Source organism: Ambystoma mexicanum, chromosome 14 (genome assembly GCF_040938575.1).
Source record: "Ambystoma mexicanum isolate Mex_15411 chromosome 14, UKY_AmexF1_1, whole genome shotgun sequence".
Taxonomy (NCBI): domain Eukaryota; kingdom Metazoa; phylum Chordata; class Amphibia; order Caudata; family Ambystomatidae; genus Ambystoma; species Ambystoma mexicanum.
Window position 1 is genome coordinate 617,722,636 of NC_090940.1, and position 23,855 is coordinate 617,746,490.

The 23,855-nt window shown below is 56.7% G+C and overlaps 1 protein-coding gene across 1 annotated transcript in view; it reads right to left on the reverse strand.

Annotated features, from left to right (window-relative positions):
- JDP2 (Jun dimerization protein 2) overlaps positions 1-23,855 on the reverse strand; it is an 81,728-nt gene that overhangs the window by 53,092 nt on the left and 4,781 nt on the right. The window lies entirely within an intron of this gene.

The following is a 23,855-nucleotide window of genomic DNA, read 5'->3' on the forward strand; positions in this document are numbered from 1 at the left end:
TGGCCACTGTTCTGCGTGGGCACTGTTCTGCGTGGGCACTGGGCTGTATGGGCACTGTTCTGCATGGGCACTGGGCTGCGTGGGCACTGGGCTGCATGGGCACTGGGCTGCATGGGCACTGTTCTGCATGGGCACCGGGCTGTATCGGCACTGGATTGCATGGGCACTGGGCTGTATGGGCACTGGGCTGTATGGGCACTGGGCTGCATGGCCACTGTTCTGCGTGGGCAATGTTCTGCGTGGGCAATGTTCTGCATGCGCACTGGGCTGTATGGGCACTGGGCTGCATGGGCACTGGGCTGTATGGGCACTGTTCTGCATGGGCACTGGGCTGCATGGGCACTGGACTGCATGTGCACTGGGCTGCCTGGGCACTGTTCTGCAAGGGCACTGGACTGCATGGGCACTGTTCTGCATGGGCACGGGGCTGCATGGGCACTGGGCTGCATGGGCACTGGACTGCATGGGCACTGGGCTGCATGGGCACTGGAATGTATGGGCACTGTTCTGCATGGGCACTGGGCTGTATGGGCACTGGGCTGCATGGGCACTGGGCTGCCTGGGCACTGGGCTGCATGGGCACTGGGCTGCATGGGCACTGGGCTGTATGGGCACTGGATTGGATGGGCACTGGGCTGTATGGGCACTGGACTGCATGGGCACTGGGCTGCCTGGGCACTGTTCTGCATGGGCACTGGGCTGTATGGGCACTGGGCTGCAAGGGCACTGCCCTGCATGGCCACTGTTCTGCGTGGACAATGTTCTGCGTGGGCAATGTTCTGCGTGGGCACTGGGCTGTATGGGCACTGTTTTGCATGGGCACTGGGCTGCATGGGCACTAGACTGCATGGGCACTGTTCTGCCTGGGCACTGTTCTGCATGGGCACTGTTCTGCATGGGCACTGGGCTGTATTGGCACTGGGCTGTATGGGCACTGGGCTGCATAGGCACTGGGCCGCGTGGGCACTGGGCTGCGTGGGCACTGTTCTGCATGGGCACTGGGCTGCATAGGCACTGGGCTGCATGGGCACTGGGCTGCGTGGGCACTGTTCTGCATGGGCATGGGCTGTATGGGCACTGTTCTGCATGGGCACTGGGCTGCATGGGCACTGGACTGCATGGGCACTGGGCTGTATGGGCACTGGGCTGTATGGGCACTGGGCTGCATAGGCACTGTTCTACATGGGCACTGGGCTGCATGGGCACTGGGCTGTATGGGCACTGGGCTGCATGGGCACTGGGCTGCGTGGGCACTGTTCTGCATGGGCATGGGCTGTATGGGCACTGTTCTGCATGGGCACTGGGCTGCATGGGCACTGGACTGCATGGGCACTGGGCTGTATGGGCACTGGGCTGTATGGGCACTGTTCTGCATGGGCACTGGGCTGCATGGGCACTGGGCTGTATGGGCACTGGGCTGCATAGGCACTGGGCTGCATGGGCACTGGGCTGCGTGGGCACTGTTCTGCATGGGCATGGGCTGAATGGGCACTGTTCTGCATGGGCACTGGGCTGCATGGGCACTGGACTGCATGGGCACTGGGCTGCCTGGGCAATGTTCTGCGTGGGCAATGTTCTGCATGGGCACTGGGCTGCATGAGCACTGGGCTGCATGGGCACTGGACTGCATGGGCACTGTTCTGCATGGGCACTGGGCTGCATGGGCACTGGACTGCATAGGCACTGGGCTGCCTGGGCACTGTTCTGCATGGGCAATGTTCTGCGTGGGCAATGTTCTGCATGGGCACTGTTCTGCATGGGCACTGGGCTGCATGGGCACTGGACTGCATAGGCACTGGGCTGCCTGGGCACTGTTCTGCGTGGGCAATGTTCTGCGTGGGCAATGTTCTGCATGGGCACTGGGCTGCATGAGCACTGGGCTGCATGGGCACTGGGCTGCATGGGCACTGTTCTGCATGGGCACTGTTCTGCATGGGCACTGGGCTGCATGAGCACTGGACTGCATGAGCACTGGGCTGCATGATCACTGGGCTGTGCGGGCACTGGACTGCATGAGCACTGGGCTGCATGGGCACTGGGCTGTATGGGCACTGGATTGCATGGGCACTGGGCTGTATGGGCACTGTTCTGCATGGGCACTGGGCTGCATGGGCACTGGACTGCATGGGCACTGGGCTGCATGGGCACTGGGCTGTATGGGCACTGGGCTGCATGGCCACTGTTCTGCATGGCCACTGTTCTGCGTGGACAATGTTCTGCATGGGCAATGTTCTGCGTGGGCACTGGGCTGTATGGGCAATGTTCTGTGTGGGCACTGGGCTGTATGGGCACTGGGCTGCATGGGCACTGGGCTGTATAGTCACTGGACTGCATGGGCACTGGGCTGTATGGGCACTGGCCTGCATGGGCACTGGGCTGCATGGGCACTGTTCTGCGTGGGCACTGAGCTGTATGGGCACTGTTCTGCATGGGCACTGGGCTGTATCAGCGCTGGACTGCATGGGCACTGGGCTGTATGGGCACTGTTCTGCGTGGGCACTGGGCTGCATGGGCACTGGAATGTATGGGCACTGTTCTGCATGGGCACTGGGCTGTATGGGCACTGGGCTGCCTGGGCACTGGGCTGCATGGGCACTGGGCTGCATGGGCACTGGGCTGTATGGGCACTGGATTGGATGGGCACTGGGCTGTATGGGCACTAGACTGCATGGGCACTGGGCTGCCTGGGCACTGTTCTGCATGGGCACTGGGCTGTATGGGCACTGGGCTGCAAGGGCACTGCCCTGCATGGCCACTGTTCTGCGTGGACAATGTTCTGCGTGGGCAATGTTCTGCGTGGGCACTGGGCTGTATGGGCACTGTTCTGCATGGGCACTGGGCTGCATGGGCACTAGACTGCATGGGCACTGTTCTGCATGGGCACTGTTCTGCATGGGCACTGGGCTGCATGGGCACTGGGCTGCGTGGGCACTGGGCTGCGTGGGCACTGTTCTGCATGGGCATGGGCTGTATGGGCACTGTTCTGCATGGGCACTGGGCTGCATGGGCACTGGACTGCATGGGCACTGGGCTGCCTGGGCACTGGGCTGCCTGGGCACTGTTCTGCGTGGGCAAAGTTCTGCGTGGGCAATGTTCTGCATGGGCACTGGGCTGCATGGGCACTGGGCTGCATGGGCACTGTTCTGCATGGGCACTGGGCTGCATGGGCACTGGGATGCATGGGCACTGGGCTGCATGGCCACTGTTCTGCGTGGGCAATGTTCTGCGTGGGAAATGTTCTGCATGGGCACTGGGCTGCATGGGCACTGGACTGCATGGGCACTGTTCTGCATGGGCACTGTTCTGCATGGGCACTGGGCTGCATGGGCACTGGACTGCATGGGCACTGGGCTGCATGAGCACTGGGCTGTATGGGCACTGGATTGCGTGGGCACTGGGCTGTATGGGCACTGTTCTGCATGGGCACTGGGCTGCATGGGCACTGGACTGCATGGGCACTGGGCTGCATGGGCACTGGGCTGTATGGGCACTGGGCTGCATGGCCACTGTTCTGCATGGCCACTGTTCTGCGTGGACAATGTTCTGCATGGGCAATGTTCTGCGTGGGCACTGGGCTGTATGGGCAATGTTCTGTGTGGGCACTGGGCTGTATGGGCACTGGGCTGCATGGGCACTGGGCTGTATAGGCACTGGACTGCATGGGCACTGGGCTGTATGGGCACTGGCCTGCATGGGCACTGGGCTGCATGGGCACTGTTCTGCGTGGGCACTGAGCTGTATGGGCACTGTTCTGCATGGGCACTGGGCTGTATCAGCGCTGGACTGCATGGGCACTGGGCTGTATGGGCACTGTTCTGCGTGGGCACTGGGCTGTGTGGGCATTGTTCTGCGTGGGCACTGTTCTGCATGGGCACTGGGCTGCATGGGCACTGGGCTGCATGGGCACTGGGCTGTATGGGCACTGTTCTGCATGGGCACTGGGCTGCATGGGCACTGGATTGCATGGGCACTGTTCTGCATGGGCACTGTTCTGCATGGGCACTGGGCTGCATGGGCACTGGGCTGTATGGGCACTGTTCTGCATGGGCACTGGGCTGCATGGGCACTGGATTGCATGGGCACTGTTCTGCATGGGCACTGTTCTGCATGGGCACTGGGCTGTATGGGCACTGTTCTGCATGGCCACTGTTCTGCGTGGGCACTGTTCTGCGTGGGCACTGGGCTGTATGGGCACTGTTCTGCATGGCCACTGTTCTGCGTGGGCACTGGGCTGTATGGGCACTGGGCTGCAAGGGCACTGCCCTGCATGGCCACTGGACTGCATGGGCACTTGGCTGTATGAGCACTGGGCTGCACGGGCATTGGGCTGCATGGGCACTGTTCTGCGTGGGCAATGTTCTGCATGGGCACTGGGCTGTATGGACACTGGGCTGCACGGGCACTGGGCTGTATGGGCATTGTTCTGCGTGGGCACTGTTCTGCATGGGCACTGGGCTGCATGGGCACTGGACTGCATGGGCACTGGACTGCCTGGGCACTGTTCTGCATGGGCACTGGTCTGTATGGGCACTCGACTGCATGGGCACTGTTCTGCATGGGCACTGGGCTGCATGAGCACTGGACTGCGTGAGCACTGGGCTGCATGATCACTGGGCTGTGTGGGCACTGGACTGCATGAGCACTGGGCTGCATGGGCACTGGGCTGTGTGGGCACTGTTCTGCATGGGCACTGGGCTGTATCGGCACTGGACTGCATGGGCACTGGGCTGCATGGGCATTGGGCTGTGTGGGCACTGTTCTGCATGGGCACTGGGCTGTATGGGCACTGTTCTGCATGGGCACTGGGCTGCATGGGCACTGGACTGCTTGGGCACTGGGCTACATGGGCACTAGATTGCATGGGCACTGGGCTGTATGGGCACTGTTCTGCATGGGCACTGGGCTGCATGGGCACTGGACTGCATGGGCACTGGGCTGCCTGGGCACTGTTCTGCATGGGCACTGGGCTGTATTGGCACTGGGCTGTATGGGCACTGGGCTGCATGGCCAGTGTTCTGCGTGGGCAATGTTCTGCATGGGCAATGTTCTGCATGGGCACTGGGCTGCATGAGCACTGGGCTGCATGGGCACTGGGCTGCATGGGCACTGGACTGCATGGGCACTGGGCTGCATGGGCACTGGGCTGCATGGGCACTGGGCTGTATGGGCACTGTTCTGCATGGGCACTGGGCTGTATGGGCACTGTTCTGCATGGGCACTGGGCTGCATGGGCACTGGACTGCATGGGCACTGGGCTGCCTGGGCACTGTTCTGCATGGGCACTGGGCTGTATTGGCACTGGGCTGTATGGGCACTGGGCTGCATGGCCACTGTTCTGCGTGGGCAATGTTCTGCGTGGGCAATGTTCTGCATGGGCACTGGGCTGCATGAGCACTGGGCTGCATGGGCACTGTTCTGCATGGGCACTGTTCTGCATGGGCACTGGGCTGCATGGGCACTGGGCTGCATGAGCACTGGACTGCATGAGCACTGGGCTGCATGGGCACTGGGCTGTATGGGCACTGGATTGCATGGGCACTGGGCTGTATGGGCACTGTTCTGCATGGGCACTGTTCTGCATGGGCACTGGGCTGCATGGGCACTGGGCTGCATGGGCACTGGGCTGTATGGGCACTGGGCTGCATGGCCACTGTTCTGCATGGCCACTGTTCTGCGTGGACAATGTTCTGCATGGGCAATGTTCTGCGTGGGCACTGGGCTGTATGGGCAATGTTCTGCGTGGGCACTGGGCTGTATGGGCACTGGGCTGCATGGGCACTTGGCTGTATGGGCACTGTTCTGCGTGGGCACTGGGCTGTATGGGCACTGTTCTGCGTGGGCACTGTTCTGCATGGGCACTGGGCTGTATGGGCACTGGGCTGCATGGGCACTGGGCTGTATGGGCACTGTTCTGCATGGGCACTGGGCTGCATGGGCACTGGATTGCATGGGCACTGTTCTGCATGGGCACTGGGCTGCATGGGCACTGGGCTGTATGGGCACTCTTCAGCATGGGCACTGGGCTGTATGGGCACTGTTCTGCATGGCCACTGTTCTGCGTGGGCACTGTTCTGCGTGGGCACTGGGCTGTATGGGCACTGTTCTGCATGGGCACTGGGCTGTATGGGCACTGTTCTGCATGGCCACTGTTCTGCGTGGGCACTGTTCTGCGTGGGCACTGGGCTGTATGGGCACTGTTCTGCATGGGCACTGGGCTGTATGGGCACTGTTCTGCGTGGGCACTGGGCTGCATGGGCACTGTTCTGCATGGCCACTGTTCTGCGTGGGCACTGGGCTGCATGGCCACTGTTCTGCGTGGGCAATGTTCTGCGTGGGCACTGGGCTGTATGGACACTGGGCTGCACGGGCACTGGGCTGTATGGGCACTGTTCTGCACGGGCACTGGACTGCATGGGCACTGGTCTGCCTGGGCACTGTTCTGCATGGGCTCTGGTCTGTATGGGCACTGGACTGCATGGGCACTGTTCTGCATGGGCACCGGGCTGCATGGGCACTGGGCTGCATGAGCACTGGACGGCGTGAGCACTGGGCTGCATGATCACTGGGCTGTGTGGGCACTGGACTGCATGAGCACTGGGCTGTATGGGCACTGGGCTGCCTGGGCACTGGGCTGCATGGGCACTGGGCTGTGTGGGCACTGTTCTGCATGGGCACTGGGCTGCATGGGCACTGGGCTGTATGGGCACTGGGCTGTATGGGCACTGGGCTGCATGGCCACTGTTCTGCGTGGGCAATGTTCTGCGTGGGCAATGTTCTGCATGGGCACTGGGCTGCATGAGCACTGCGCTGCATGGGCACTGTTCTTCATGGGCACTGTTCTGCATGGGCACTGGGCTGCATGGGCACTGGGCTGCATGAGCACTGGACTGCATGAGCACTGGGCTGCATGATCACTGGGCTGTGTGGGCACTGGACTGCATGAGCACTGGGCTGCATGGGCACTGGATTGCATGGGCACTGGGCTGTATGGGCACTGTTCTGCATGGGCACTGGGCTGCATGGGCACTGGGCTGTATGGGCACTGGGCTGCCTGGGCACTGTTCTGCGTGGGCACTGTTCTGCATGGCCACTGTTCTGCGTGGACAATGTTCTGCATGGGCAATGTTCTGCGTGGGCACTGGGCTGTATGGGCACTGGGCTGCATGGGCACTGGGCTGTATAGGCACTGGACTGCATGGGCACTGGGCTGTATGGGCACTGGGCTGCATGGGCACTGGGCTGCATGGGCACTGTTCTGCGTGGGCACTGAGCTGTATGGGCACTGTTCTGCATGGGCACTGGGCTGTATCGGCGCTGGACTGCATGGGCACTTGGCTGTATGGGCACTGTTCTGCGTGGGCACTGGGCTGTATGGGCAATGTTCTGCGTGGGCAGTGTTCTGCATGGGCACTGGGCTGTATGGGCACTGGGCTGCATGGGCACTGGGCTGCATGGGCACTGGATTGCATGGGCACTGTTCTGCATGGGCACTGGGCTGCATGGGCACTGGGCTGTATGGGCACTGGACTGCATGGGCACTGGGCTGTATGGGCACTGGGCTGCATGAGCACTGGACTGCATGAGCACTGAGCTGTGTGGGCACTGGACTGCATGGGTACTGGACTGCATGAGCACTGGGCTGTATGGGCACTGGGCTGCCTGGGCACTGGGCTGCATGGGCACTGGGCTGTATGGGCACTGGGCTGCATGGGCACTGGGCTTCATGGGCACTGGGCTGTATGGGCACTGTTCTGCATGGGCACTGGGCTTTTTGGGCACTGGGCTGCATGGGCACTGGGCTGTATGGGAACTGTTCTGCATGGGCACTGGGCTGTATGGGCACTGTTCTGCATGGCCACTGTTCTGCGTGGGCACTGTTCTGCGTGGGCACTGGGCTGTATGGGCACTGTTCTGCATGGGCACTGGGCTGTATGGGCACTGGGCTGCATGGGCACTGGGCTGCATGGGCACTGGGCTGTATGGGCACTGGGCTGCATGGGCACTGTTCTGCATGGGCACTGGGCTGCATGGGCACTGAGCTGTATCGGCACTGTTCTGCATGGGCACTGGGCTGTATGGGCACTGGGCTGCATGGGCACTGTTCTGCGTGGGCACTGGGCTGCATGGGCACTGTTCTGCATGGCCACTGTTCTGCGTGGGCACTGGGCTGCATGGCCACTGTTCTGCGTGGGCAATGTTCTGCGTGGGCAATGTTCTGCATGGGCACTGGGCTGTATGGACACTGGGCTGCACGGGCACTGGGCTGTATGGGCACTATTCTGCACGGGCACTGGACTGCATGGGCACTGGTCTGCCTGGGCACTGTTCTGCATGGGCACTTGTCTGTATGGGCACTGGACTGCATGGGCACTGTTCTGCATGGGCACTGGGCTGCATGGGCACTGGGCTGCATGGGCACTGGGCTGCATGAGCACTGGACGGCGTGAGCACTGGGCTGCATGATCACTGGGCTGTGTGGGCACTGGACTGCATGAGCACTGGGCTGCATGGGCACTGGGCTGTGTGGGCACTGTTCTGCATGGGCATTGGGCTGTGTGGGCACTGTTCTGCATGGGCACTGGGCTGTATCGGCACTGGACTGCATGGGCACTGGGCTGTATGGGCACTGTTCTGCATGGGCACTGGGTTGCATGGGCACTGGACTGCTTGGGCACTGGGCTACATGGGCACTAGATTGCATGGGCACTGGGCTGTATGGGCACTGTTCTGCATGGCACTGGGCTGCATGGGCACTGGGCTGCCTGGGCACTGGGCTGCCTGGGCACTGTTCTGCATGGGCACTGGGCTGTATGGGCACTGGGCTGTATGGGCACTGGGCTGCAAGGGCACTGTCCTGCATGGCCACTGTTCTGCGTGGACAATGTTCTGCGTGGGCAATGTTCTGCATGGCACTGGGCTGTATGGTCACTGTTCTGCATGGGCACTGGGCTGCATGGTCACTGTTCTGCATGGGCACTGGGCTGCATGGGCACTGGACTGCCTGGGCACTGTTCTGCATAGGCACTGGGCTGTATTGGCACTGGGCTGCATGGGCACTGGGCTGCATGGGCACTGGGCTGTATGGGCACTGGGCTGTGTGGGCACTGTTCTGCGTGGGCACTGGGCTGTATGGGCACTGTTCTGCATGGGCACTGGACTGCATGGGCACTGGGCTGCCTGGGCACTGTTCTGCATGGGCACTGGGCTGTATTGGCACTGGGCTGTATGGGCACTGGGCTGTATGGGCACTGGGCTGCATGGCCACTGTTCTGCGTGGGCAATGTTCTGCATGGGCACTGGGCTGCATGAGCACTGGACTGCATGAGCACTGGGCTGCATGGGCACTGGGCTGCATGGGCACTGGGCTGCATGGGTACTGGGCTGCATGAGCACTGGACTGCATGAGCACTGGGCTGCATGATCACTGGGCTGTGTGGGCACTGCACTGCATGAGCACTGGGCTGCATGGGCACTGGGCTGCATGGGCACTGGATTGCATGGGCACTGGGCTGTATGGGCACTGTTCTGCATGGGCACTGGGCTGCATGGGCACTGGACTGCATGGGCACTGGGCTGCCTGGGCACTGTTCTGCATGGGCACTGGGCTGTATTGGCACTGGGCTGTATGGGCACTGGGCTGTATGGGCACTGGGCTGCACGGCCACTGTTCTGCGTGGGCAATGTTCTGCATGGGCACTGGGCTGCATGAGCACTGGACTGCATGAGCACTGGGCTGCATGGGCACTGTTATGCATGGGCACTGTTCTGCATGGGCACTGGGCTGCATGGGCACTGGGCTGCATGAGCACTGGACTGCATGAGCACTGGGCTGCATGATCACTGGGCTGTGTGGGCACTGGACTGCATGAGCACTGGGCGGCATGGGCACTGGGCTGTATGAGCACTGGATTGCATGGGCACTGAGCTGTATGGGCACTGGGCTGCATGGGCACTGGGCTGCATGGGCGCTGGGCTGCCTGGGCACTGTTCTGCATGGGCACTGGGCTGTATGGGCACTGTTCTGCATGGGCACTGGGCTGCATGGGCACTGGACTGCATGGGCACTGGGCTGCCTGGGCACTGTTCTGCATGGGCACTGGGCTGTATTGGCACTGGGCTGTATGGGCACTGGGCTGTATGGGCACTGGACTGCATGGCCACTGTTCTGCGTAGGCAATGTTCTGCATGGGCACTGGGCTGCATGAGCACTGGACTGCATGAGCGCTGGGCTGCATGGGCACTGGACTGCATGGGAACTGTTCTGCATGGGCACTGTTCTGCATGGGCACTGGGTTGCATGGGCACTGGGTTGCATGGGTACTGGACTGCATGAGCACTGGGCTGCATGATCACTGGGCTGTGTGGACACTGGACTGCATGAGCACTGGGCTGTGTGGACAATGTTCTTCGTGGGCAATGTTCTGTGTGGGCACTGGGCTGTATGGGCAATGTTCTGCGTGGGCACTGGGCTGTATGGGCACTGGGCTGCATGGGCACTGGGCTGTATCGGCACTGGACTGCATGGGCACTGGGCTGTATGGCACTGTTCTGCATGGGCACTGGGCTGTATGGGCACTGGGCTGTATGGGCACTGTTCTGCATGGGCACTGGGCTGCATGGGCACTGGACTACATGGGCACTGGACTGCCTGGGCACTGTTCTGCATGGGCACTGGGATGTATGGGCACTGGACTGCATGGGCGCTGTTCTGCATGGGCGCTGTTCTGCATGGGCACCGGACTGCATGGGCACTGGGCTGCATGAGCACTGGACTGCATGAGCACTGGGCTGCATGATCACTGGGCTGTGTGGGCACTGGACTGCATGGGCACTGTTCTTCATGGGCACTGGGCTGTATGGGCACTGGGCTGCATGGGCACTGTTCTGCATGGGCACTGGGCTGCATGGGCACTGGGCTGTATGGGCACTGTTCTGCATGGGCACTGGGCTGCATGGGCACTGGGTTGTATGGGCACTGTTCTGCATGGGCACTGGGCTGCATGGGCACTGGGCTGTATGGGCACTGGACTGGATAGGCACTGGGCTGTATGGGCACTGGGCTGCATGGACACTGGAATGTATGGGCACTGTTCTGCATGGGCACTGTTCTGCATGGGCACTGGGCTGTAAGGGCACTGGGCTGTATGGGCACTGTTCTGCATGGGCACTGGGCTGCATGGGCACTGGGCTGCATGGGCACTGGGCTGTATGGCCACTGGGCTGCATGGGCACTGGGCTGCATGGGCACTGTTCTGCATGGGCACTGTTCTGCATGGGCACAGGGCTGTATGGGCACTGGGCTGCCTGGGCACTGGGCTGCATGGGCACTGGACTGCATGGGCACTTTTCTGCATGGGCACTGGGCTGCATGGGCAATGGGCTGTATGGGCACTGGGCTGCATGGGCACTGGGTTGCATGGGCACTGGGCTGCATGGGCACTGGGCTGCCTGGGCACTTTGCAGTTATGCAATGGTAAAGTCACTAGAGCATCTCACGTGCTTAATGTGGGCTGCATGTTTCTGTACATAGAGGACATCACTACAGCTCTGGAAGCCGAATTGCACCCCACAGAATACAGAACACTGCCTGTGGCCTAATGGCCCCTCTCCACGCTGTACCATGTGTGCATGTGGATGGGGAGGCATGCGCTGTAGCTCCTCCTTCTGGGAAGGCATGCATTTCTGCGGTCCTGGATTACTTTGTGTGCATGTGCATGGGGGAGGCATGCGCTGTCCACATTCTGGGAAGGCATGCACTTCTGCGGCCCTGGATTACTTTGTGTCCATGGGGGAGGCATGCGCTGTAGCTCCTCAATCTGGGAAGGCATGCACTTCTGCCGTCCTGGATTACTTTGTGTGCATGTGCATGGGGGAGACATGCGCTGTGGCTCCTCATTCTGGGTGACATGCACTTCTGCCGTCCTGGATTACTTTGTGTGCATGTGCATGGGGGAGGCATTCGCTGTAGCTCCTCTTTCTCGGAAGGCATGCACTTCTGCCATCCTGGATTACTTTGTGTGCATGTGCATGGGGAGGCATGCGCTGTAGCTCCTCTTTCTGGGAAGGCATGCACTTCTGCCGTCCTGGATTACTTTGTGTGCATGTGCATGGGGGAGGCATGCGCTGTAGCTCCTCTTTCTGGGAAGGCATGCACTTCTGCCGTCCTGGATTACTCTGTGTGCATGTGCATGGGGAGGCATGCACTGTAGCTCCTCTTTCTGGGAAGGCATGCACTTCTGCGGTCCTGGATTACTTTGTGTGCATGTGCATGGGGGTGGCATGCGCTGTGGCTCCTCATTCTGGGTGACATGCACTTCTGCCGTCCTGGATTACTTTGTGTGCATGTGCATGGGGGAGGCATGCGCTGTAGCTCCTTTTTCTGGGAAGGCATGCACTTCTGCCGTCCTGGATTACTTTGTGTGCATGTGCATGGGGGAGGCATGCGCTGTAGCTCCTCCTTCTGGGAAGGCATGCACTTCTACGGTCCTGGATTACTTTGTGTGCATGTGCATGGGGAGACATGCGCTGTGGCTCCTCATTCTGGGTGACATGCACTTCTGCCGTCCTGGATTACTTTATGTGCATGGGGGAGGCATACACTGTAGCTCCTCTTTCTGGGAAGGCATGCACTTCTGCCGTCCTGGATTACTTCGTGTGCATGTGCATGGGGGAGGCATGCGCTGTAGCTCCTCGTTCTGGGAAGGCATGCACTTCTGCCGTCCTGGATTACTTTGTGTGCATGTGCATGGGGGAGGCATGCGCTGTAACTCCTTGTTCTGGGAAGGCATGCACTTCTGCCATCCTGGATTACTTTGTGTGCATGTGCATGGGGGAGGCATGCGCTGTAGCTCCTAATTCTGGGAAGGCATGCACTTCTGCTGCCCTGGATTACTTTGTGTGCATGTGCATGGGGGAGGCATGCGCTGTAGCTCCTCGTTCTGGGAAGGCATGCACTTCTGCCGCACTGGATTACTTTTTGTGCATGTGCATGGGGGAGGCATGCGCTGTAGCTCCTCATTATAGGAAGGCATGTATTTCTGCCATCCTGGATTACTTTGTGTGCATGTGGAGACATGCGCTGTGGCTCCTCAATCTGGATGACATGCACTTCTGCCGTCCTGGATTACTTTGTGTGCAAGTGCATGGGGGAGGCTAGCGCTGTAGCTCCTCATTCTGGGAAGGCATGCACTTCTGCGGTCCTGGATTACTTTGTGTGCATGTGCATGGGGGAGGCATGCGCTGTAGCTCCTCATTCTGGGAGGGTATGCACTTCTGCGGTCCTGGATTACTTAGTGTGCATGTGCATGGGGGAGGCATGCGCTGTAGCTCCTCATTCTGGGAAGGCATGCACTTCTGCGGCCCTGGATTACTTTGTGTGCATGTGCATGGGGGAGGCATGCACTGTAGCTCCTCATTCTGGAAAGGCATGCACTTCTGCCGTCCTGGATTACTTTGTGTGCATGTGCATGGGGAAGGCATGCGCTGTAGCTCCTCATTCTGGGAAGGCATGCACTTCTGCGGTCCTGGATTACGTTGTGTGCATGTGCATGGGGGAGGCATGCGCAGTAGCTCCTCATTCTGGGAAGGCATGCACTTCTGCTGCCCTGGATTACTTTGTGTGCATGTGCATGGGGGAGGCATGCGCTGTAGCTCCTCATTCTGGGAAGGCATGCACTTCTGCCGTCCTGGATTACTTTGTGTGCATGTGCATGGGGGAGGCATGCGCTGTAGCTCCTCATTCTGGGAAGGCATGCACTTCTGCCGTCCTGGATTACTTTGTGTGCATGTGCATGGGGGAGGCATGCGCTGTAGCTCCTCATTCTGGGAAGGCATGCACTTCTGCGGTCCTGGATGCATGAGGGAGGCATGCGCTGTAGCTCCTCATTCTGGGAAGGCATGCACTTCTGCGGCCCTGGATTACTTTGTGTGCATGTGCATGGGGGAGGCATGCGCTGTAGCTCCTCATTCTGGGAAGGCATGCACTTCTGCCATCCTGGATTACTTTGTGTGCATGTGCATGGGGGAGGCATGCGCTGTAGCTCCTCATTCTGGGAAGGCATGCACTTCTGCCCCCCGCGATTACTTTGTGTGCATGTGCATGGGGGAGGCATGCGCTGTAGCTCCTCGTTCTGGGAAGGCATGCTCTTCTGCGGTCCTGGATTACTTTGTGTGCATGTGCATGGGGGAGGCATGCGCTGTAGCTCCTCATTCTGGGAAGGCATGCACTTCTGCAGTCCTGGATTACTTTGTGTGCATGTGCATGGGGGAGGCATGCGCTGTAGCTCCTCATTCTGGGAAGGCATGCACTTCTGCGGTCCTGGATTACTTTGTGTGCATGTGCATGGGGGAGGCATGCGCTATAGCTCCTCATTCTGGGAAGGCATGCACTTCTGCGGCCCTGGATTACTTTGTGTGCATGTGCATGGGGAAGGCATGCACTGTAGCTCCTCATTCTGGGAAGGCATGCACTTCTGCCCCCCGCGATTACTTTGTGTGCATGTGCATGGGGGAGGCATGCGCTGTAGCTCCTCGTTCTGGGAAGGCATGCTCTTCTGCGGTCCTGGATTACTTTGTGTGCATGTGCATGGGGGAGGCATGCACTGTAGCTCCTCATTCTGGGAACGCATGCACTTCTGCTGCCCTGGATTACTTTGTGTGCATGTGCATGGGGGAGGCATGCGCTGTACTCCTCATTCTGGGAAGGCATGCACTTCTGCCGTCCTGGATTACTTTGTGTGCATGTGCATGGGGGAGGCATGCGCTGTACCTCCTCATTCTGGGAAGGCATGCACTTCTGCGGTCCTGGATGCATGAGGGAGGCATGCGCTGTAGCTCCTCATTCTGGGAAGGCATGCACTTCTGCGGCCCTGGATTACTTTGTGTGCATGTGCATGGGGGAGGCATGTGCTGTAGCTCCTTGTTCTGGGAAGGCATGCACTTCTGCCGTCCTGGATTACTTTGTGTGCATGTGCATGGGGGAGGCATGCGCTGTAGCTCCTAATTCTGGGAAGGCATGCACTTCTGCCGCCCTGGATTACTTTGTGTGCATGTGCATGGGGGAGGCATGCGCTGTAGCTCCTCGTTCTGGGAAGGCATGCACTTCTGCCGCACTGGATTACTTTTTGTGCATGTGCATGGGGGAGGCATGCGCTGTAGCTCCTCATTCTGGGAAGGCATGCACTTCTGCCGTCCTGGATTACTTTGTGTGCATGTGCATGGGGGAGGCATGCGCTGTAGCTCCTCATTCTGGGAAGGCATGCACTTCTGCGGTCCTGGATGCATGAGGGAGGCATGCGCTGTAGCTCCTCATTCTGGGAAGGCATGCACTTCTGCGGCCCTGGATTACTTTGTGTGCATGTGCATGGGGGAGGCATGCGCTGTAGCTCCTCATTCTGGGAAGGCATGCACTTCTGCCATCCTGGATTACTTTGTGTGCATGTGCATGGGGGAGGCATGCACTGTAGCTCCTCATTCTGGGAAGGCATGCACTTCTGCCCCCCTGGATTACTTTGTGTGCATGTGCATGAGGGAGGCATGCGCTGTAGCTCCTCGTTCTGGGAAGGCATGCTCTTCTGCGGTCCTGGATTACTTTGTGTGCATGTGCATGGGGGAGGCATGCGCTGTAGCTCCTCATTCTGGGAAGGCATGCACTTCTGCAGTCCTGGATTACTTTGTGTGCATGTGCATGGGGGAGGCATGCGCTGTAGCTCCTCATTCTGGGAAGGCATGCACTTCTGCGGTCCTGGATTACTTTGTGTGCATGTGCATGGGGGAGGCATGCGCTATAGCTCCTCATTCTGGGAAGGCATGCACTTCTGCCATCCTGGATTACTTTGTGTGCATGTGCATGGGGAAGGCATGCGCTGTAGCTCCTCATTCTGGGAAGGCATGCACTTCTGCGGTCCTGGATTACTTTGTGTGCATGTGCATGGGGGAGGCATGCACTGTAGCTCCTCATTCTGGGAACGCATGCACTTCTGCTGCCCTGGATTACTTTGTGTGCATGTGCATGGGGGAGGCATGCGCTGTACTCCTCATTCTGGGAAGGCATGCACTTCTGCCGTCCTGGATTACTTTGTGTGCATGTGCATGGGGGAGGCATGTGCTGTACCTCCTCATTCTGGGAAGGCATGCACTTCTGCGGTCCTGGATGCATGAGGGAGGCATGCGCTGTAGCTCCTCATTCTGGGAAGGCATGCACTTCTGCGGCCCTGGATTACTTTGTGTGCATGTGCATGGGGGAGGCATGCGCTGTAGCTCCTTGTTCTGGGAAGGCATGCACTTCTGCCGTCCTGGATTACTTTGTGTGCATGTGCATGGGGGAGGCATGCGCTGTAGCTCCTAATTCTGGGAAGGCATGCACTTCTGCCGCCCTGGATTACTTTGTGTGCATGTGCATGGGGGAGGCATGCGCTGTAGCTCCTCGTTCTGGGAAGGCATGCACTTCTGCCGCACTGGATTACTTTTTGTGCATGTGCATGGGGGAGGCATGCGCTGTAGCTCCTCATTCTGGGAAGGCATGCACTTCTGCCATCCTGGATTACTTTGTGTGCATGTGGAGACATGCGCTGTGGCTCCTCATTCTGGATGACATGCACTTCTGCCGTCCTGGATTACTTTGTGTGCATGTGCATGGGGGAGGCATGCGCTGTAGCTCCTCATTCTGGGAAGGCATGCACTTCTGCGGTCCTGGATTACTTTGTGTGCATGTGCATAAGGGAGGCATACGCTGTAGCTCCTCATTCTGGGAAGGTATGCACTTCTGCGGTCCTGGATTACTTTGTGTGCATGTGCATGGGGGAGGCATGCGCTGTAGCTCCTCATTCTGGGAAGGCATGCACTTCTGCGGCCCTGGATTACTTTGTGTGCATGTGCATGGGGGAGGCATGCGCTGTAGCTCCTCATTCTGGGAAGGCATGCACTTCTGCCGTCCTGGATTACTTTGTGTGCATGTGCATGGGGAAGGCATGCGCTGTAGCTCCTCCTTCTGGGAAGGCATGCACTTCTGCAGTCCTGGATTACTTTGTGTGCATGTGCATGGGGGAGGCATGCGCTGTAGCTCCTCATTCTGGGAAGGCATGCACTTCTGCTGCCCTGGATTACTTTGTGTGCATGTGCATGGGGGAGGCATGGGCTGTAGCTCCTCATTCTGGGAAGGCATGCACTTCTGCCGTCCTGGATTACTTTGTGTGCATGTGCATGGGGGAGGCATGCGCTGTAGCTCCTCATTCTGGGAAGGCATGCACTTCTGCGGTCCTGGATGCATGAGGGAGGCATGCTTTGTAGCTCCTCGTTCTGGGAAGGCATGCAATTCTGCGGCCCTGGATTACTTTGTGTGCATGTGCATGGGGAGGCATGCGCTGTAGCTCCTCATTCTGGGAAGGCATGCACTTCTGCCGTCCTGGATTACTTTGTGTGCATGTGCATGGGGGAGGCATGCGCTGTAGCTCCTCATTATGGGAAGGCATGCACTTCTGCGGCCCTGGATTACTTTGTGTGCATGTGCATGGGGGAGGCATGCGCTGTAGCTCCTCATTCTGGGAAGGCATGCACTTCTGCGGTCCTGGATTACTTTGTGTGCATGTGCATGGGGGAGGCATGCGCTGTAGCTCCTCATTCTGGGAAGGCATGCACTTCTTCCGTCCTGGATTACTTTGTGTGCATGTGCATGGGGGAGGCATGCGCTGTAACTCCTCATTCTGGGAAGGCATGCACTTCTGCGGTCCTGGATTACTTTGTGTGCATGTGCATGGGGGAGGCATGCGCTATAGCTCCTCATTCTGGGAAGGCATGCACTTCTGCCGTCCTGGATTATTTTGTGTGCATGTGCATGGGGGAGGCATGCGCTGTAGCTCCTCATTATGGGAAGGCATGCACTTCTGCCGCCCTGGATTACTTTGTGTGCATGTGCATGGGGAGGCATGCGCTGTAGCTCCTCATTCTGGGAAGGCATGCACTTCTGCCGCCCTGGATTACTTTGTGTGCATGTGCATGGGGGAGGCATGCGCTGTAGCTCCTCATTCTGGGAAGGCATGCACTTCTGCGGCCCTGGATTACTTTGTGTGCATGTGGAGACATGCGCTGTGGCTCCTCATTCTGGGTGACATGCACTTCTGCGGCCCTGGATTACTTTGTGTGCATGTGCATGGGGGAGGCATGCGCTGTAGCTCCTCATTCTGGGAAGGCATGCACTTCTGCCGTCCTGGATTACTTTGTGTGCATGTGCATGGGGGAGGCATGCGCTGTAGCTCCTCTTTCTGGGAAGGCATGCACTTCTGCAGCCCTGGATTACTTTGTGTGCATGTGCATGGGAGAGGCATGCGCTGTATCTCCTCTTTCTGGGAAGGCATGCACTTCTGCCGCCCTGGATTACTTTGTGTGCATGTGCATGGGGAGACATGCGCTGTGGCTCCTCATTCTGGGTGACATGCACTTCTGCGGCCCTGGATTACTTTGTGTGCATGTGCATGGGGAGACATGCGCTGTGGCTCCTCATTCTGGGTGACATGCACTTCTGCGGCCCTGGATTACTTTGTGTGCAGTACAGCAACTGCTCTGTGCTTGGTTATCGGTTGCACTGCTGATTTCTGTGCTGTGTCTGGCCCGTCCCGAGGGTACTGATTGCACTGATGTCTTACAAGGTGCCAGGGAATCTTAGCGTTCCTGTGCTATCTCCTATCTTTCCACAATTGATTTTTCCCACATGTAGTGTTGACGCCTCTGTGCAAGGTGTTTTTTTTTTGTTGGAAAACTATTTATATTTTCCAATAAAAAAATATAATAGAATCAGCAATAGGTAACAATGTTCTAAAGTCCTAACACCAATAGTACAAAAACATCAATGAGTTAAATGAGCAACTCCTAAAAGATGATAATCGTCCAATGAGTATCTTAATAAAAATATTGATACCCTATTGTTGCCAACCCTCTATACACAACTAGCAAGTTTGTATAAGAACTAAAATTAAGAAAAAGAGGGAGAGAAAATGGAGAGAAGAAATTAAAGAGAAAAGAAGAGGAAATAAAAAAGGGAACAAAACAGAAAAGAAAAGGTACACAAGACAGGTCTTAAGAGGTGTCCAGGTTCCTTTAGGGCGGTGTTCCTTTTGGGGCTTTGTGAAAGTGTTGCTCATGTTTGCATCATGGTCATCATCGCAGCGTTTGTTAGTGGGTCCTCTGTGGTCCATCCCGAGGTGCTGGGGGCCAGCATTGCGATAATAGGGAACTATGCGAACACACAGGGGATTGGCCATGAGTGGCGTTTGTGGAACTGTCTACGGTTTGCAGCTAGCTATCAGAAAGTGAAGAGGGACTTGCACTTTCTAAGTTTTCTACTATTTGATTCTCCACTCCCTGCTTGTCGGTTTTCCATTTCCTGGTTGAAGTGCTGAGATATCCCATCTTAAGATGGTTGTGGTTTGTGCTGCCGCGCTCCCGTCATTGGCCAAAGCTTATTAGTGTAGTGGCCAGTGATGAGGAGAGGGTTTGCCACAACTCTTGCACTCTGTTAGGAAGTTGTGCACAAGTTACTGTCTGTGACAGAACTTAGAAAAGCCCACCTTGGATGTACAGGGTTCCTGCTCCTAGGTTTGGCCTGAACCACACAAAGGTTTGGTAGAAGGCAGAGCAGCCAGGTTTACTCTAGGAGGGGATAAGGGCTGTAGGAAGGTACACAGAACTCTGAGCATACACATATTCAAGAAAACACTTAATACAATTAAAGTTCTGTAAAAATAGTCATTTAATATATACAATAAGGCAAACTATTATATATTTGCATGGTAAGTACTAAAACACAGTAACACATGTAGAACATAATTGCAAGTTTCTTAAGTAATAGACCATAGGTGTAGTAACTTATACAGTAACAAATCTCTTAGTAAAACCACCTGAAACATATATGAAAACGTTTCCAACTTATAACTTTTTATAATTTTGTTCCCACCTATCTTAAAGAGTACAACCCTAGATTGTGAGAGTCCCACAATGTTCAGAGGGGCCATAGGCCACCAGAGGCTAGGAGTTGAGCGGGATAGACAGGAGTGTTCAAGGTTCAAAAGTGGCAGAGTTCAACAGGATCTCTTCTGGGTTTGCAGGTGGGTACAGCTATGCTGTCTTCAGGTGAAGGAAGCCTCGGGTTTCCATGTGGCGTTGCCTCAAGGAGCAGTGTCCTAAGGCAGGAGAGAGTACAATGATATGATAAGACATTTACAACGCGCCTGTACACAATGGCTTGTCCCCCCCAATATATCGCTATGGAAGCCCTGGAGGGGTGCAAGATACAGCCATCTACAGCTCACAGGATCAGCAAGCAAAGCTCCAGGTAAGTTTTATAGGGAGCAGGAGAGTACCTTAAAATGAAGAAGTCGTTGCTGCAGCAGACCCGGTCACAGGTTTCTCGGTCTTGGCAACAGAAGAAGGGGACTTTGGTGGATCTGGTGACAGCTCTCATGCGGATGGATGCCCAGCAACAGCTCCTCTCAGTTCTTGTTTGTTGGCAACTTTTCCAAGCTTGGTTGAAGGATGGATGTCACGCCGGAAGGCTCTTCTCCTTTTCTCAGTCCTCGTCTCATATGAGGGGACTTTGGGAAGCTGGATCGAGTCTCTGCAGGTCAAGAAAGATGCCCACAAAGTTCCAGGCAGTTTTGTTCTTCGGGCGACGATGCACAGCACAGTGGCACAGGTCCCCAGGTATTGTGGAATTGGAGGCTGGGGTGGTTGCAGGTCTTCCAGGGAGGGCGCCAAATGCAGTTCATCTTGGGACTGGTTGGGCCAACCACTCCAAGGGAGTCAGTCATCTCGTTCGGATCTTCCCTGCCGCTCAGAAGTGGAGGTTGGGACAGCAGCGGTGACTCAGTGGTCTGTGGAAGTTGCTGGCGTCTTCTTCGTTCAGGCTACTTCTTTGGATTCTCCTGTTCCGGTGGTCAACTCTGAGTTTCTGTTCTAGGACCTCGGAATTTACGCAGGAACACTGTTTGAGCCCACCAATCATATCCCATGCAACATTCGGAACTTGGGGATGGCGGTCCAATGGCGACCGGCAACCTTCCAGTCAGAACTGCTTTCTCTCAGGTACTCTGCAGGATAAAGGACTGGGGGGTTGCGATTGACCCTCCCAACTTCCTGTGCTGCCAGTCACTCAAAGACCCTTTGCGGGCTTTCCAGGGGAAGCCCGGCAAAGACAAAGGAACTAGAGGAACCTCCCCCACCCAAGTACATAGAAGACGACATAAGAAAGGACAAGCCATCTTGTTCAGGACGTTGAAAAGTACAGCCACCATTTTGGGTCAATGGTGACCCCTGTGGCCCCTACCGCAGCCACGATCACAGCCTGTGATAAAAGTTCACCAAAAGTAATGTAAAAGGTACTCTGCCACCAGCCTGAAAAGAGGGACAAGGCACAGTAACCAAAGAGTTACTGGAGAAGGGATACAATGTTTCAGCACTCCCCATAAAATGGCGTGTGCTGATCTCACTAAAGAAAGCACAGTTAGGATAAAAAGTATCCCCTGCCTTGGTAACAGGGGGTTAACTAAGGCAAAATAAAGAAACATTACAGTGGAAGCTCGAGGAGCCTCCAGTAACACTGCACAGAAAGTGCCACGTGCTACTTCAGTAAACTATAGAAGCCAGAAAAGATGGAGGAAAGCGTGGCTCCAAAATAATAAAACAAAAAGTGGTAAAAAGGGTTTCCATGATCAGAGTAAAAGAATGAGCATGTGTGGGAAAAGGTCCTCACTCACTCAGGAGAATCCGTGAAAAAATGCAAGAGTCCAGCAAAAAGTGCTGGGGGACTCACAGGTGGAGAGAATGTCACTCACATATACTCTAACGGGTTCCACATATGGGGAGGCCATCACTGTGGCAGAGATCTCCTCAATCCTTAGCTCAAGGCTGAACGGTAGCTTGTCTGTTGTGGTGCCCCAGACACATCTAATGGTGAGACTGCAGACCAGAGAGAGCAGAATGCAGCCGCACAGTTATTATGGAGACTCGTAGCCGAGAGCATATAACTCCTGCCCTCAAATACTTGCCGTTGATCCCAATGGCCGAAGAGTAGCCTGCAATGCGCTCTATATCCCATTCAAGGCTCTCCACGAGACAGGGCCTGCGCTCCTGGAAGTAGAAGTGAGGTGACATCTGCCCACCAGGAACCATGAATCTGCATTGCACCTCATTCTCATAATACCCCCCACCCCCCCCCCCCCCCGAGAGGGGTCCTCGTTTTCACCGCTGGTGCCTCAAACATGGAAGTCCTTACCTATCCCCCTCAACGAAGTCCCTGCACTACCGGCTTTCCCAAGCCTCTAAAACGTGAGGTCTTCTCTTACTAAGAGGTCGCTTTCAACGGGAGGGAGACCTTGCCACACACACACACACACATAGGTGCCCCCAAAAAGATGAGCAGCGACACGTTGCAAGAGTCGCATCCAGCTCCGAGCCCATTGGCCTGCAACGTGTGGCGCTCCAGATTGTTTGGACTGTGACTCCCATGACCGCGCACCATTGACTACACTGGCCGGGGCTGATGGTAGCTGTAGTCCAAAACATCTGGAGAGCAAAAGATTACAGACCCCTGACCCCGCCCATAATTGCTTTATGTTACTGGGGGGGGCAAACCTATCTTTTAGGTTTACTACATATCACTTTCTTTTAACCCTTTAAGTGCCAGGGATGAGTATGCGTGTCCTTTTTGCTAGACTTGTATACTAGAATGGTGTGATACTTCACTACTGCTTTGTTTTCTTTCTTCTGTGGTTCATAATTTTTGCATTCTTGCGTAATTCTAAAATGGGTACATTACCTTTCTGGGTTGGGACTTCTGGGGTGTGCCATAAACGTGATTAGTAAAAGGTAATGCCACCCAAACATTCAAACTTGAAGCTCCGTACATTCCAAAGTGCCATTGCTCTCATCAGCACCCCGAATGGGTGCAGCGACCAATCAGGATGCTGGAAATGCAGGCATTATCTGACAAGGCAAGACCACATGCCCCGCGTTCGGTCACTGGTGCCTCGCAGGTGCCATTTCACTTCTCCCCTACCCCTAACCTCTTTTCCTTTTTTGCCACCCCATCACTCAGTCATGCTCATAAGACCCGGTGCCTTGCCCCGCGCCTGGTATGGCCTCATCGTCCTGCCAGTCTCCCCCAGGGCCTATCCGAGCCGCCACACTCCGCCGAGAAGACACCGCCGAATCTCCTCCTGTTTCCCCCTTTTTCCTGGAAACTGCATGTTGTCTTTGTACCTGCAAAGGGTTCTAATGGCATGAACGCCATGTCTGGGGGCGCTGCAGAGTGTGGCGACGAGCCGATGCCCGGCGGTATTGCCTTCACTTTGCTAGAACCTTGGGTTGGCGGCAGAGGCGTTGCTAGGGGGGGCCTGAGGGTGCTATTGCCCCAGATAGAATCTCAGGAGCTACAACCAAAAGGCGAGCTAGCCCCCAGTCCCGACAGTTCCAACATTAGCATAGCCCCGGGTATTTTCCAGACCTAGCAACACCCCTGGTTGGCGGGCTGTTACCACTTGGTATAGCCCATCTCGAACTGCATTATTGCTCGGGTGACCAGATTTAAAAAGTATAACCCCGGCACAGGACAACTAACATAAAAGTAGGACTAACTCTTGAAAGTGGATGTCAAGGCATTACACTTCAGTAGCATTCGGAGGAGAAGGGGGTTTAAGTGTTACTGTTCAAAGAAACACACATTATAATTCATTTATCACAAACTATCACTAAAGTTGTAAAATGCAGCATTTCATCTGTGCGAGATTGTGCATTCCTGCCTGCCAGCCATGAAGACCTACTACAAAAAACTGGGACCACTGCAGTTTCCATTGGGAACATAATCTTGA